Genomic DNA, 16436 nt, shown 5'->3' with positions numbered 1-16436 from the left:
GGTCTCCTTAAGGGGCGGGCTGGGCGCCCCACCCTGGACGCCACCCCGGGCGGAGTCGGACCTGGCGCTTTCCAGCCCCTGATGTCACTGAGACCCCGCCAGTGCCCGGTGGCCCGGGCTGGCTCCCAGCTGTGCGGCCCCTGGGGGTACAGGACTGAAGACGGGTAGGAGCGGGGATCACAGCTGTCCACTGTCAAAACGCGCCAGCGCCCCTCCCCCGTGGGAGAGGGTGCCCCGGGGACCTGGCCCAGGCTGGCTTCCATTGGCCTTGGCACTCGGCCTGGCCATGGGGTCCAGGTCAGGGGGAACAGTATGTGGGAGGGGTCACTTGAGGAAGTGGCTGAAGGGAGTTTGGGCTTTTGGGGAAGAAATCCTGGGGCTGGAGGAGAGAGCCTGGGGACCGGCCAGGGGGAGCGGAGGTGCGTCCCAGGGACCTGGAGCCACAGCAGCAGGGGTCTGTTGGATCCCAGAGGAGGCTGTGACCAGGGTCCTGGGCAGAGCCTGCCCCCTGCCCAGGGTCCTTCTTCCCAGGCTCCGCTTGTCCCTAGAGGCAGGGGCTTCCCTGGGCCAGGGTACCCCAGAGCTGGCTCAGTGCTGTCCTGGGGTGGGCCAGGCAGCCAGGAAACCAGGGCTGGGGCCAGCATCCGTGCCTCGGAGAAGGGAGACGGAGACCCTGCTGAACTTCCGCTGTGTGGCCTCTGCGGGAGACACAGGGAAGCTGCTCCCCAGGAACTCCAGCTGTTGGGACACTGGGGACACCGGGAAATCAGGAGGGTCCGCTCACACCCTCCCTGCCCAGATGTGGCAGCCACAGGAAGGGTTCAGGCCCCCTGATGGCAGACCCCCAGAGCCACCTGGAGCTGGGGGCCTGGAGGCGTCCTAACTGGGATGGCTGCTCTGGGTCCCTCTTCTGGTCTCGATGGCCACGGGACTCAGGAGGTCATGTTCTCTGGCTCTGAGAGTGTGGCAGGGAGCTTGGCCTCCATGCTGACAGCCTGGGCTTGTGCTTCGCGGGAGGCTTGGTGAATGGTCCTGGGCCTGCAGGCCCCAGGGAGGTATCCATCCTGCCCCTCCAGATCCTGGGCTTCCTCCCCGGCACCTTGGACCCTGCACTTCCCCTAAGTGCTCTGGGCACCTGAGGAAGCCGACTGCAGGCCGGGGCTCTGTGCTCCTCAGTGTGGCCTCGTCTCCCAGATCAGAGGCCCGGCTCCGTTGTGGTTTGTCTTTGATTAATAAAAAATGGGGAAGCAAATCAATTACCCCTTCCACAAATGCAATTCAGACGGCAGGAAAAAATCTCTCTTGAGGATCAGGGAGCCTCTTTCTCTCATGAAAAATGTGGTGTCCTGAGATGCCCCTGACCCATCCTGGTGGGAACAGGGAGGAGATTCAGAGTATACATAAGTTAAAACTTAGCCTATGTTGGGGCTGGGGCTGGGCTCAGCGGTAGAGCACAGGCCTTGCACATGTGAGGCCCTGGTTCGATCCTCAGCACCGCATAAAAATAAATAAAGGTACTGTGTCCAACTACAACTAAAAAAATTAAAAAAAAAAACCAGTGTATGTGGGGGCCCGATGGGTGTTTGCTCCTCAGAGGTCCCTTCCCCATGGGGGCCGTGGGCTCCTGAGGCCCGGGCACTCTCTTCGCCTGGCTCCTCACCCCTTGGAATGGATTTCAGGGCTGATATTCTGAGGGTTTCCCAGGTGTCTGCTGATCAGAATCTTCTGGAAGTTGGTTAAATGCAGATTCTTGGCCCCTCCTCCCTGAGATCCTGATACAGGGTCCAAGGAGGGACTCAGGAATGTGGATTTCAGGCCATCCCGAGGCGGTGTGGTGGGCATCCGCAGAGACCGCACCCCAGAGCAGAGGGCAGCCTCGGAGCACGGAGGACACAGACGGGGCGCAGCAGCACCAGCCCAATACCAGCTCAGCTCCTGCTGAATGACGTTGGTGATGTCCCTTCCTTTGTCCGCGAAGCAGTGACCTATCCAGGTTGCCCGGGGCTGGGTGTGTGTGTCATGTTCAGCAGTGGGGAGCTTGGGGCTGGGGACTGAACCTAGGTGCTCTACCACAGAGCCACATCCCCAGCCGCTTTTATTTATTTTGATGCAGGGTTTTGCCGAGTCGCCCAGGCTGGGCTTGAACCTGGGGTCCTCCTGCCCTAGGCTCCGAGTAGCTGGGATGGCAGGTGCATGCCACTGTGCCGGGCTTGCTTTAGATTTTTTTTTTATTGCTGTCTAAATGACCGCGGGTCATTGCTGTAATAATGCACACTGCAGAACTGGGGGCCAGTCAGAGCTGGGGACACGCTTGGGGTCTGGGATGTGGCTTGGAACACCTGCAGGGAGAGGGCAGAGACGGCTGGCATGGTGTGACTCCAGAGCTCCTGCCGTGTGAGCCCCGGCTGCCCCAGTGGACCGCTCCCTCACGCCCTCTGTTCTGTAGCACCCCACGTCTGACGGCCCCACAGCGTGGCTCCTGGGGCAGGTTCACCTGTACGTCTCCTCCTTGGGGCTGGGTCTGTGGAAGGGCCCTCTGTCTTCGTTCCCCCCGATGGGCTGCCGTCCTCCGGGCTGGCCAGCCTGGGGGAACTCGGGAAGGCAGGCAGGGCTCTTTCTACCTGCCAGGCACCATCCTGGAACCAGGTCCCCATTCAGGCATTTCCATTCTCCTCCAGGAACAGGCAGGCCGTCCCTCCCTGGCCATCAGGGGACTCCAGCCCCTGGTCAGAGAGCTTGGGGAGGGGACATTCACGTGACCCAAGGCAGGCCATGAGACCCAATCCTGGGAATGTAGCTCTCTTTCTTCGGGGAGCCCGGGCTGGCAGGACAGAAAGCCAGAGTTCCCGGAGTCGGCCGCGTGGACAGCCTAAGCCAAGATGAAGCCAGACAGTCACAGAGCTGAGAGATGGAGCCGGTGGGGAGACACTCGGGAGCCTTGTTGGAGCACCTGGATCCAGCTTTGCCTGAGGCCGTCCACCTCTTTTGGCTTAGGACAGCTCGGATTGTTTCTGTACTTGCAACTGGTTCTAAGGCAGAAAGTGTGTGTCACTTCCACCTGTCCGTCTGTACACCAGTCTGTTCCGCAGGGCTGAGCACCTGCCCATACCAACCCCTCCTGGTACCAGGCCTCCATTTGAAAGGGGAGGTGGCAAGGTGACCCTAGAGCTTCTGCCAAGGCGAGCCTGGGGCTGGGGCATGGGAGTTCCCGGGAGGGGGAATCTCGGTGGGCTTTGGGAGGAGGTGGCCTGGGGGCTGGGCTTAGAGGCACAAGGAGGATTTTAGTGGTTTGAGAATCAGAAAGGGGACCTCCCAGAGAACAGGGGTCAAAACGGACAGGTGGAGAGAGAGGAGCCCTGGGCCCTGCGCCTGGGCTGGCGGGGCTGGGTTGGGGACTTTGTCTTGGTTAGAATGAGGGTCCGGGCAGGTCCCCGCCCTTCCCTTTGGGGCTTCATTCCTGGTCCTGCCCCCTCTCAGCCTCACAGGAGCCTGGCACCCTCCCCTCCGGGTCTTTCCAGGGTGTCTCCCCACTCGGGGCGTCGGCCACGGCACTGACCCTGCTGCACCCGCCCGTGGCCTGCGTCTTGCTTTCCAGCCCTTGAGAGCAGACCCAGGGCTGGGCCTCGGGTCCCCCACGCCCCCCAGGCCGCGCGGGGTGGGGGGACTGGTGGTGGTGGGGGTGGGGGGTGCCCGCAGGGAGCTCCGGGAACTGCCCTCGCTTCCCGGCACTGATCAGGGTGAAGAGAGGCACCAGAAGTGGGCCTGCAGGCCAGCGCCCTGAGGACTCAGGTGACCGTGGACTCTGGCTGGGCTGCAGGGGTGGCCCCATCCCAGGGCTCCGAGGAGGCTGCCCGGAGGAGGAGGAACGGGAGGGCTGGGGGTGGCTTCCTGGACGGGGTGGGCTGTGACATTGATGGGGGCAATGCCCCTGCCCTTTGCTGGGCTGGTGAGCTTCTTAGCCGTGGCAAGCACTGTCCCTTTCTAGCCACCACCCTGCCAAGACTCCCTGAAAACATGGCTGCACCCCCAGGGCCCTGCCCCCTGCTCCACGGCCTCAGCACAGGCGGCCTGGACCTGGATGCACACATCCTGCTCACCGTGGGAGCCGCGGCGTCCCTGGCGTCCTCACACAGCCAGGACTGGACGTGTTGTGTTTCCAGTGCTTCGTGCTTCACAAATAAGTAGGCGTAGGATGTCAGGCCACAGGTCTCACTTCTGATTTGAAAAAGCTTAACCACCATTATCTACTTATAGAATCTTAAGAAAAAAAAAAAACTCCACATATGTGCACACCCGTGGTCGTAGCAGCATTATTCATAAGAGCCAAAAGGCGGACGCCACCAGGTGTCCATTAAAGGACAACAGATGAACTAAATGTGATCCATCCATACAATGGAATATTAGTTGGCCTTAAAAAAGGACAGTTTGGAGCCAGGTGTGGTGTGCATGCCTGCAATCCCAGGGGCTTGGGAGGCAGAGGCAGGAGGATTGCAAGTTCAAAGCCAGCCTCAGGAAAAAAAAAAAAAGGACATTTGGACAGCCGTACAACACAGATCATGGAGGGATCTCCAGGACATGATGCTCGTGAAGAGGCCATCAGGACAAAGCCCGTGTGATCCCACTTAGGTGAGGTCCCTAGAGCAGGCAACCGGGGCTGCGGGGGGTTGGTGTTTACTGGGGACAGAGATTCAGATTGGGGAGAGGGATGAAACTCAGGGGGACAGCAGAGATGGCCGCACAGCAACGTGACCCAGCCTAACTGGATACTTGACGGCGGTTAAGAAGGTACATTCCTGTCGGATGGATGCTACCACGATTTTAAATGCCAGGGAGAACCCTTGCTAGACTCCATCATGGGAGCTGGTTACTCTGAAACACTGAGCACTGACCAAAACCAGAGAGCTGGTGAGCCCCCCGCCCGGCCACACCAAGACGCTCGGCCATCTGTGTCACTTCATTTCTGTCCCCTCCCTATTTACTTTGAGGCCAGTCCCAGGGCCAGGGGTCATACTGCTTCACCTGGAGACACTGCAGGACGTAGCTGTCAACTCTCAGGGCCATTCCCACTCCACGCCGACCGCGGTCCCCGAAGGAAACCAAATCAGCACCTTCACCTTTCCACACCGGAGGGTCGTGTATCTCATACACAGTTCCACGTGCCAAACACACGACGTCATCGGATTTCCAGTGTCTGTTCAACATATCAACACATGCCTACAAAATGCGCTTGTGTAACATCTATTAGTCTATAACTCTAAGTATCTGATATAGAAATGCATCTCATGTAAGATACAGAACACACACCCATGTGCGCCTATCTTCACGTGAACTTGGACCTAAATAAGATCCACATGTGAAAGCTGGCCCTCTGCCCTGGACCCTGCAGACCGTCCCAGTTCACCCTTCTGCTCTCTGGCAGGTGAGCAAGGACCCCAGTGTCCGGCAGAGTGGGAGACTCTCCCTAGCTTCAGCTGTCACTTCTTGAGAACATCAAGTCCTCCTTGGCCTGGTGTCCAGCGAGGCCTTGCTGGGAAGGCCGAGGGCCCTCGCCGTCCACCGGCCCCTACCTAGGTCTCTCAGACTCTGGCTCCCGCTCGTGGACTCTGGGCCCCAACCCTCTGCTGAGGTTCTTCCAAATCAAGTCTTATACCAAGGACTAACATGTCATTTTCTAAGTGGATTATGTTTTTTCTTTAAAGTTCTCTTTTGGAAATAATTGAACAGATTCATGGAGGAATCATTGACATGCAGTAAACTACAGTCTGCAAGGTCCACTTCAGCAGAGAACTCGGGATTTAGAATAGCCACTGGATTGGTGGAGCTGTTTGTTACACAGCACTATCAGAGCAGAAACCTGACTAAGCCACATGGATAACACTAGTGCTCACTTATGAGATTGAGGATCAAATGTTATAGTATACTTTAAGAATAATATCCACCTATTGTGTACCTGATACTCACCTGGCACCCGGGGGACAGAGCAGCCTGAGGTCAGACAACTGTTCCCAGTTGGAATCACACATGCAGCTGTGGGACATGGGGCTATGTGTGTCCCTGTGGAAGGTCCTGGATTCTTGTGTGTGAGACCTCTTGGGGGTAGATTGCATATTATTCCCAAATTTTCATCCTTTCTTGAATTTTGCACTTATGTTTGCCAAATGACTTGCAATGCCTGGGACTGGGGCAGGCCCAGTGTCCCCTACCTCTCCCACTGAAGCATGGTCTGGCTACGTGACTTGGGACACTATCTTAAAAACATAATCTTGGACAACGGTTGGGATTTTGGCCTGGTCTGCTATGCGCTGCAAGACCAATGTGTCCCAAGAAATGGATGGTCCCCAGATAGACTCATGGAGCTGAATAAATCTGCCCTGTGGCCTGGAGCTAAATTGAGTCAACGCACAGAATGAAGCAAAGTCACTCCAGTTGACCTGCAGAACTGTGAGATGAAAACAAATGTGACAGGGCTGGGATCCAGCTCAGTTGGTAAAGTGCCTGCCTCGCATGCACAAGGCCCTGGGTTCAATCCCCAGCACCACACACACACAGAACAAAGCAAACAACAACAACAACAACAACAAAAGGAAAATAAATGTGACAGCCCTTGGATTGGTGGGGCTGTTTGTTATACAGCACTATCAGATCAGAAACCTGACTAAGCCACATGGATAATACTAGTGCTCACTTATGAGATTGATGATCAAATGATATAGTATATTTTAAGAATAATATCCATATACAAAATATACAGCTCACAACCTGGTCATAGAATGGAAACCTCTCAACATTGAGACCCTGAAGTCCCTCTAGATTCCTCATCCCCATCCTGCCATCCTGTCCATCCTGAGGACTCTCTCAGCCTGATGCAGGACCACTGTCCTGGGCAGAGCTTTGGGGATTAAAGTGTTTGGGGGGATTAACGGAGAGACCCATAAGTCCCAGCAGGAGCACGTAGAGGGGTGTGCTTACCCCAAGGTCCCCACAGCACAAGAATTCCCTCTTGCTGTGTGCGTCTTCTTTAGCTTCCAGTTTTCTAGTCCTTAGCACCACCTGCAATTTTCCAGGTTGCTTTGAAATACGCCACAGAGAAGCTGTCATTCAGCTGAGGTGTCCCTGGGCACGCTCATGCCCTTGTGATGCACACCAAGAGCCGCGTGTGCCGGCCACTGGGCTGGGCTCTGGATGCTGTGGCAACTCCCTGCCCTCGTGGTGCCTGTACTGGGGGAGGGGCCGACCTGTATTCAACCAACACTCCTGGCATGTGTGTGCACGCGTGTGTGTGTGCGCCTCTGTGCGTGCATGTGTGCACCTCTGTGTGTGCATGTGTGTGCCTCTGTGTGCATGTGTGTGTGCATATGTGTGCATGTGTGTGCATATGTGTGCACGTGTGTGCGTGTGTGTGCATGTGTATGTGCATGTGTGTGCATGTGTGTGTGTGTGTGTGTGTGTTGGAGAAAACTGCGGCAAGAGGGGTATAGGAGGGTGGTCCTGGAGCCCGGGAAATCGTTCTGAGGTTTTACCAGGAGAAACAATCTCTAGAACAGAGAAGTTGAGCCAAACTGGCACGCGGTGCCCTGTGCCAGGTCGCTCTGAGGCAAAGGGGGACAGGCCCAGGGAAAGGGGGCCTGTCAGGGAGGCAGCCATGCCTGGGCCATCAAGACAATGCCCCTCCCCCTCTGTCTTATTCCCACGCTACAGAGGGCACATGGAAGTGCCCTGTGGTGAGGAGCCTTTGCATGGCCAGAGGTGGCAGGGGCAGTTCTGGGCTCCGGGTGATGCTGAGCAGCTGCCTTAACCCAAGAGACCGGGCATCAGGACTGGACCGGGGTGTAGATGAGTGGCTGCCTCCAGCTCTCTGAGGGACAGCCTGTGCTGGTCCCCAGGTTGTCCCCACCCACCTGGGCAATTTCAATCTTCCAAAAGGGACATCAAGGGGACAGAAGTGACAGACCCTATTTTGACTGGAGGGAGGGAGTCTCCAGACCTGCAGCTGCTGTGAGATCCTGAGGGGCCTGGGGACTTGGAGTCCTGCCTTGTGCCTGGGGTCCCTTTGCAAATGTCAGCTGAGTCCCTGCATTGGGGACGAGGTGGGTTCCAGGCACTGGGGGCCTCTGTCCTCCTGCTGTCCCTATTGGGGAGGGCTGGTCCCCCTGCAGTGGGCTCTGGAGCCCACTCTGCCCTCCAGTGTCAGCAAGGGCGGGTGGTATGGGATCAGACCCCATCACCAGAAGAGCTTGGCTCGGAAAGGCCACACCTGGGTTGGAGTCTGGAGCCTGTCACTGTCACTGGCAAGCGTGTGATCTGGGAATGACGTCTGCCCGCTCTGGGCCTCGGGTCCCTCTCAGTCAGATGCAAAGGCGGGCGGCTGAGCCGGTGCCTGGGTGCTTGGTGCTCCCGTGCGGTGCTCGTGCTCGTGCCCGGCGGGGTCCCCCCTCCCGCGCAGCAGCGCCAGCGCCTGGACCCGGCGGCGCCTCCGCCCTCCTCCCCGCGTTGCTATTTCAAGTGGCGGTGGTTCGGCTCGCTCCTTTTTTTTAAAAACCTTTACCCCGACTCGAGCCGAGTTCCACAAGGCCAGCTGTCACCACTAAAAATGTCTGTCGTGTGACAGCCACCAGCGAGGAGTGGGAGAGGCAGGAGGCCCCGGATGGGACCGCAGAGTGGCTGGAATTGAAACACACACACACACACAAAAATAAACCCGGCGACGGCGACGGCGACGCGGGAGGTGGAGGCGCTGCCCTCCCGCCCTCGCCCTCCCCGTCCTCGCCCGTGCCAGCCCCGCCCAGGTCGCGCCCCGGGTCCCGCGGGCCACCGCGTCCGTGCCACCTCCTCATCCGCTCGCCGGGGAGCCTGGGCGACCCCCTGCCCGGGCTCCGAGCGAGGCTGGTGTCCCAGGGCGGCCGACCCAGCCTTCCCTGGGGAGGGGGGCCAAGAACGTCCGAGGGACCTCTTCTGGGGTCCAGCCACTCTGGAAGGGATCAGGAGTTCACAGCCAACTTGAAAATCAGTCTTCAGTATCCCCGTTTTACAGACAGGGAAACCGAGGCTCAGCGGGTGGAGGCAAGGGGGGGAGGCCGGGAGAGGGGCGGAGACCGGCCTCCCGCAGGTGCTCGGTGGTCTGGAGCCGCCAGTCTCCCGGCCTCACCTGCTCAGCTGGGACCCCGGCGGTGACCCAACTGCTTCCTGAAGATGCCTGCGGTTGAAATATGACCAGGCATATCCAACAGCCGGCAGGTGACAGGTTAGAATGTGCTGGAAGGTCAGGAGTGGGGACAGGACCCAGGGCGCTTAGTTTCACAAGGCCGGATTCCTTCCACCACGCAACCCTCCCAGGACTGCAAGGGCCGCGTAGGGTGACAGGCAGATACCCCTCCCCAGCCTCCAGCCACCAAGTGGCCATGTGGGGGCCAGGGGCTTCCTGACCACAGTTCTGAACCTGTGGCTTCTCTGATGGGAGCCCCTGACCCCTAAACTGGGAAGTCTTATGGGGAGGGCAAAAGAGACCCACACATAGACTTTCTGAAAAGAAAGGGGAAATTATATAATTGTTGTAGAAAACCTTCCAAATAGAAATTCTGTGTGTCTGGAATAATTTCCTCCCTCTCTTCTTTGGGCTTTTTAAAATTTCTTCCTCCTGCTCTTAGAAAGAGACCCAGGCAAGTCATGGGCACATCAGTAATGAATCACACTGTAGTCCCGCCCACCTCAACTGTGCTGTTGCTTTCTGAGGTTTCAGTTACCTGTGGTCAAATTGGCCCACAGTATTAAGTGCAAAATTCCAGCAATGAATAAAGTTCATAAGTTTGAAATTCTGTGCCATTCTGCGGAGTGTGACAAAATCTCACGTCATCGTCATCCTGCTCCGTACCACCCAGGATGTGAATCATCCCATTGTCCAGGGTATCCACGCTGTATATGCTACCTGCCTGTTATTCCCTTACTATCCTCAGTCATCAGATCCACTGTTGCGGTGGCATAGTAGCTTGTGTTCAGATGACTCTTACTTTACTTAAACATGGCCCCAAAGCACAGCAGCAGTCCACTGGCAATTTGGTATACCAAAGAGAAGAGAAAGTGCTTCCTTTAGGTGCAAAGGGAAAGTGTATCATAGATGTGCATGTCTGGGAAAAACATCAAGTGGAGGGGTCAGTACTACCCATCAGGAGTCTTGGGATGCCCCTTCTGATAAGAGGGGACTACTGTACTAGCTTCTGTGAATTGAGCATCTATTGTATGCTGCTCCTCTCTGGCATTTTCCTCTTAAAAATCTTCATTTGTCCCCCTGGAAGAAATGCCTTCATCTGGCCAAAGGCCTTTAGTCGTTCCTTCCTTTATTCATTTGAAAGACATTTATCTAGCACCTGTGCTGTGCCAGGCTCAGTCCTGTGTTCGAGGGCATCTTGCACCGGGCAGCCCCGGGCAGCGTCTGCAGGTGCAGAGTCAGGCAGGTGGGTGCAGCCCTGTGGTCATTCTCTCTCTGCCCACAGGTGTCCATTCAGTGCCTCTGGCCTGGGTCCCCTGATTCGGACTCTGGGACACAAGGTTGAGCAGAACATGACCCTTCACTCATTTGAGTGCAATTCCAATGAGAGGGACACACAACACTAAAATATACATCTGACGGGGGGAAAGTCCTCGATAGGCCTATGGATCAAAACAGAGTGGCCTGGGGCTGGGGCTGCAGCACAGAGGCAGAGCAGCGGCCCAGCAGGCTCATGGCTCTGGGTTTGATCTTCAGCCTGGGGGAAAAATATATAGCAGTGTTCATTTACTAAGGTCGGCCCAGGAACGGCTCCCTCGGAAGGTGACCTTAAAAATGCACCCATTCATTCATTCTCTGTCGTGTGTGGTCCATTCGTCTGGGTCAACACTTAGCTGTGAGAAGTCCCCTTGCCTCTGTTCCTTCAGCATGGTCCCCTGCCCCATGATTCACTCTTGGTAAAGGTTCCTCTTGGACTGGGGGTGTAGCTTGGTGGTAGCCCTCACTGAGCATGTGCAAAGGCCCTGGGTTCCATCCCTCGTATTGCCCCTCCCCCCAAACTCCTTTTGTCTCTTTCTGCCGTTAAATGCAACTCTAAAAAGCCAGTGCAGGGGAGGTACTGTATTTGGACTGAGACCTGACAGATGAGATGTCAAGCCCAGGACGGCTTCTGGCAGAGGAAGGGCAGGGGGCAGTGGGCAGAGCCGAGGGCAGGGCGAGAGGTGGCCATAGGAGGGGGTCAGTCGGCAGACCTGATGGGATACAGGCTCTAACAGGTCCCTGTGGGCGCTGCTGAGAGGCCAGGAGCGTGTTCCTGGAGCCCGCGTCCACTGAGTGTCTGCTGGTGCTGGTGCCACGTCCTTTTCATAGGCATCATGAAAATGGCCCTGCCCAGAGGAGTGCACTGTCACCCAGAGAGTTAAGCGAAGCCCTGGAGGTCACCCAGCAGTGAGCTGCAGAGGCAGGAGCGGAGCTCAGGCAGCCCTCCTGATGGCCGCGCCTGGCACCAGCTGAAAGAAACAAAGTCAAAAGCTGGGCAGAGCCGGGTGCGGTGGCACTCACCTGGAATCCCAGCGGCTCGGGAGGCTGAGGCAGGAGGATCACAAGTTCAAAGCCAGCCTCCGCAACTTAGCAAGGCCCCCAGCAACTCAGTGACCCTGTCTCCAAATAAAACATAAAGAAGCAGGGCAGGGGGAGAACCTGCATTTGAAACCAGGAACTCCCTCCCACCTTGCCCCATCCCCCTCTTCCTGAAGGTTGAGACCACCAGGTGGTAGGAGTGGAGACCTACCCATTCAGCCAGCTCAAACTGTCCCTGTCAGGGGCCAAGCCCAGCTCCGGCCTGCTGGCTCCTGGCTGGAGGTCTTTGCAGGCGAGGCAGGGTCTGGGCATGGCACCTCCTCCCAGAAGCTGATTGATCTAGGGGTGGGCTCCCCGCTCCTGAGTCCTGCCCCATCTGCCTGGAGCTGAGACCTTGTCTGGCCACCTCCAGGGGAGCTCTGGTGCCCCCTCCCACCGGGAATCCTGCTGGCCAGCCCCCTTCTCCCCTTTGAGCCCCAGACCCAGTTTGGCACAGGGGACTGTGTGCCGCAGGGCTGGTCATGTCCTTTGCAGGAACCCAAGCCCCACCGGCCCTGCCGACGTGCTCTGGGCTCTGGGGAAGCCGGGGCCTGCGCTGCCCCACACTGGTGCCCCCCGTCTGGCCCCTCTCCCCTCCCATGTGATGCTTTTCCTTTAGGAGAAGAAGCAAGTCCCCACCAGCGGCCCTGCTCCCAGGGCCAGCCTCTGACATGGCCCCTGGGCACATCTGCCTTCCCGTGTCTCCAGGACTCCAGACACACCCCTGTCCCCAGCAGGGCCTGCTCCCGGACCCTCTTCTCCCCGAGTCTCTGTGGCCATGTTTGATCTTGGGTGTGGGTCAGTGGTCTCACTGCTGGGGACAGGGCCAGTGGCCCTGGAGGTTGAGTCTCCTTGTAGCGGGGACCTGCTGGGTGGCAGAGCAGGCCGAGGGCACTCCTGTGCCGGTGTCCTTTCCGCTTCATCCTGGACTCACGTCTTAGGGTGGCCCCCTCTCTGACGGACCCGTCTTTGCTTCTCTGCACCTCGTCACAGGATGGTGTGGCTGGTGGTTCACGGGAGTGGGAGCCGGAGCACCAGGGCCGCCCTGGCCCAGGCTGCAGGGCCTCAGGGCAGGCTTCCCTCCGTGCGCTGTCCCCACACTCCGCGCTTCTCCCCCGTGTGTTCTCCCGGGTTCCCAGCGCTGTGAGCCGGGCTGGGCGCTGAGCGCGGAGAGCCCCAGCTTTCAGAGCAGCCCTGGCCTCGTGCGAGTGGGCGCTTCAGGGAGGCCCCGGACGGGGCTGGACAGGCTCTGCAGAGGCAGGGGCCTCAGTGCCCCTCACCTCCTGTGGGGGCAGGGAAGACTTCATGGAGGAGGTGACATTGGGTCAAGCTTCGTGAGAGGGACAGGGACTGCCTGGTGGCCGCCTGAGGGGGAGGAGGTACCAAGGCCTGGGCCTGCTGACCAGGGGTGAGGCTGGAGGGTGACCTGAGGCCGGGTGAGATGCTCAGGGATTTGTCCAGGAGCTCTGGGGAGCCACTGTAGCTGTGGGCCGAGGGCAGTGCCCAGGCAGGGCTTGTGGCTGTACAAGTGGCCCCGGGGCCTGACCCAGGGGCCTGGGGACCCGAAACTGGGCTGGAGATCCAGGAGCTGGTGCAGACCTGGCCTCCCAGCTCGGCCTCTGTCCTGGGATGGGGCCTCTGCTTCGAGGCCCGGGGCTTCGTGAATTAGAGACAGGCCCCTGCCCTGGTCCAGGTACGCCAGCCAATCCTGCTGTCCCTCGACTTCAAACCTGGGATCAGGACCAACCAGGGTGTGGACCCCCAACCTGGAGGCGGCTGGGGGAGAGGCCGGGAGCTGCCTGACTGCAGACCCAGCCCTCTCCCTCTGGGTTCTCCCCTAAATCTCGAAATAAATGAGGCAGAATCAAAATCAGACTCTCTTCATCAGGAGAAATTACTCATTTCAAATATTTGCAGCCGCTTGAACTGAAATTGAGCGAGATGAAGACTTAGATGAATAATCTGGGGCCTTTTCAAAGACAGATTTTACTCAGCACTTTTTCCTGACTCCAGAGCTGTCTCCCCACCCCAGCCCTCTCCTGGCTCCAGAGCAGCCTCCCCGCACAGGGTTCCCTCTTCTCACCCTCCTGCCCTATCCCCCTCTCCCAGCTTCCTTCTCCTGCACATCATTCATTAAATCTGCAAATATTTGCCAGCGCCTCCTCCTGCCTGGCATAGAGCTGGTCCTGGGGACGCAGCGGGGACAAGACGGCCCGGCCCCTGCCCGCGGGGAGCCACGGGGTCCCATCTCAGGACTCGCCCCTCATCTGCCTGGCTCCACACTTCTTAATATCGGCAAAAATGTTCTTTCCACACTTTTTTAAAAACGAAATCTTACATAACCTCTCCAGAGGCCCTTGGAGGCTGGAGAAAATCTGGAGAGTTCCACCCCCTCCTGACCCCCTTCCTCCTCCGCAGGCTGGGCGGACCGAGCCAGGCCTGCCCACCCTTGGCGGCAGTGGCCCCGACCGCTGCAGGAAGTCGGCTGGAGCTGGGGGCGGTGTGGCGAGGAGGGGGGAGACCGAGGCCGTCCCTGGCCAACGCTCTCGGAAAAGAGCCTCCTGGCTCCCAGGGTCCTGGGCCGTCGGGCGGCTCTGCCAGCTGGTGTGGGGGCGGGGCCGGCTGGTCCTCTCCTCAGCGGAGGAGGGGCTTGGTGACAGAGGAGGGGGGAGAGGAGGGGGAGGAGAGAGGAGAGGAAGGGCGAAGGGAGAGGGCTCTGGCAGGAGAGAGTGCGAGGCGGTGGGCAGACCACACTCTGGGAGGGCACAGTGCAGGCACCTGTGGGGGACTGTGGAGTTTGGGGCCTGATTCCCCGCGAAGACCATGCGCTGGGCGGCTCCCCTCCGTCTTGTGCCTCCGTGATTTCCCTCATCTCTTTTCCTTTCTCTGCCTCAAGCAGCTACTTTGCGTTTCTGGATGGAACAGGGTCAAGACTGCTCCGGGGCCTTTGCATGAGCTATTTCCTGTCCTAGAACACTCTTCATTAGCCTGGGCAGCTCGCTGCTGTGGGGTCTTCAAGTGTCTACTTGATTGTCATGGTGACTCCAAGGTGCATTTGACAAGCAGTTGGACCTTCCCCAGAAGTGGGTGCTTCCTGGTCAGAGTGGGGCATGACTTCTGCTTCAGACAAGTGGTAGAGATGTGCGGTCCCACGGCGGCGTCCAACCCTGATCCTGGCGAGCCAGCGGCTCTGGGAAGGTCACATGACTCTTTCTTGCTGGGGTGTGACTGAGGCTGGCTCAGAGACCCACCTGGGCCTCATCTGAACCATTTCCCTTCTGCAGGGCCTGGAGCTGTTGGCCACAGGCCACCTGGGGTGCTCGCAGGGCCACCATTCAGGGCCCAGCACATTGTGGTTTGAATCAGTGGGTGGCTCTGGAGTCCAGTGTGGGGCAGGGGGGAGGGATGGGTCCTTCAGGGAGGGCATGGCCATCAGCTTTATCCAGGTGTCCAGGGCAGTTCCTGGGAGGACACTGGAGGCCAGCCCACCTAGGGATCCCACAGTTGGGGCTTCCAGGGCCTCAGAGGACCTGTGAGGAAGGAGCCACTCCCTCCCCAGAGGCTTCTGGGATCTCCCACCATTTGCAGGTGCAGCCAGAGCCCCGGGGGCCTGAGATCTGGGAGCAGAGGCTCAGAAGAGGAGGAAGAGGTGAGCAAGGGCATGTGGATGGAGCAGCATGCCGCAGGGCTGGCGTGGCGGGGCTGGTGGACCAGGCGATGAGCCCGAGGCTCCTTGGTGAGCCACGTGGATCTTTCAGAGCAGAGCTGGGAGAGGGCACCAAGGCCTCTTTGGTGGCACCCTCCAGTGGCCTCTTGGAGGCCTGGTGATGACAGCACACACCTGCGCTGTAGTCACCTTGTTGCTTGGTTAACTGAGGAATTTCATAGACCCCAGGTCTCCCCCAGTGATCCCATTGCACAGATGGGGAACTAGGTAGGGGAATGAATTATCTTGCCAAGTTAATTATTTACACGACTAGTACGAAGCAGTGCCGGATCTGAACCCAGGAAATCTGGCTGGAGAAGCAGCCCGCTTCCTCCTCTGCCCACCCACATGGCGGGGACTGGGGCTGCGAACTCCTGGTCTCTGTATAGATGGTTCTCACGTGGCCTTATCTCTATTACTGACCGTTGTCTCTCTCATCTGTAAAATGGAAACAAGTCTAATCTTGCCAATTTCCCTTCTCTTTTAAAGAGGAAAAACTTTCATTAAGAAGTTTTGGTAAAATGCAAACGTCATGAACCGATCACCTGCCCCAGATTCTGGTGAAGGGGAAGCGGAGAAACAGCTAATGAAAGAGGTGCTGAGTGTCCCCGTGCGGCTGGCTGCGGAACTCTGGGAAACCATCTATCTATCCATCCACCTATCCATCTATCTATCCATCAATTCACTTATCATTCACCTATCCATCCATTCATTCATCCATCCATCCGTCCACCCATCCATCCACCCTCTCATCTACCCAACCACCTATCTACCCATCCGTTCATCCATCCATACATCCATCCATCCACCTATCCACTTATCCATCCACCTATCCACCTATCCATCCATTCGTCCATCCATCCACCTATCCACTTATCCATCCACCTATTCACCTATCCATCCATCCATCCAACCACCCACCTATCCATCCATTCGTCCATCCATCCATGCACCCATCCATCCACCCTCTCATCTACCCACCCACCTATCCATCCATACATCCGTCCATCCACCTATCCAACTATCCATCCATCTCTCCATCCATCCACCCACCCACCCATCCATTCATCCATCCATCTGTCCATCCATCTGTCCCTCCCTCCCTTTTTTTTTTTTTTTTAAACTTTTGAG

The 16436-nt window shown here is 58.0% G+C and overlaps 1 long non-coding RNA gene across 1 annotated transcript; it reads left to right on the top strand.

Annotated features, from left to right (window-relative positions):
- The first annotated feature begins 6 nt into the window (after positions 1-6).
- On the top strand, positions 7-3057 carry LOC125619635. Its single transcript, XR_007351163.1, has 3 exons — positions 7-1993; positions 2114-2189; positions 2679-3057. It is a non-coding gene; the product is annotated as an uncharacterized LOC125619635 (long non-coding RNA).
- Positions 3058-16436: the final 13379 nt, after the last annotated feature.

The sequence above is a fragment of the Marmota marmota genome, unplaced genomic scaffold (assembly GCF_001458135.2).
Source record: "Marmota marmota marmota unplaced genomic scaffold, marMar, whole genome shotgun sequence".
Classification (NCBI taxonomy): Eukaryota; Metazoa; Chordata; class Mammalia; order Rodentia; family Sciuridae; genus Marmota; species Marmota marmota.
This window is presented reverse-complemented; position numbering and strand designations above follow the sequence as displayed.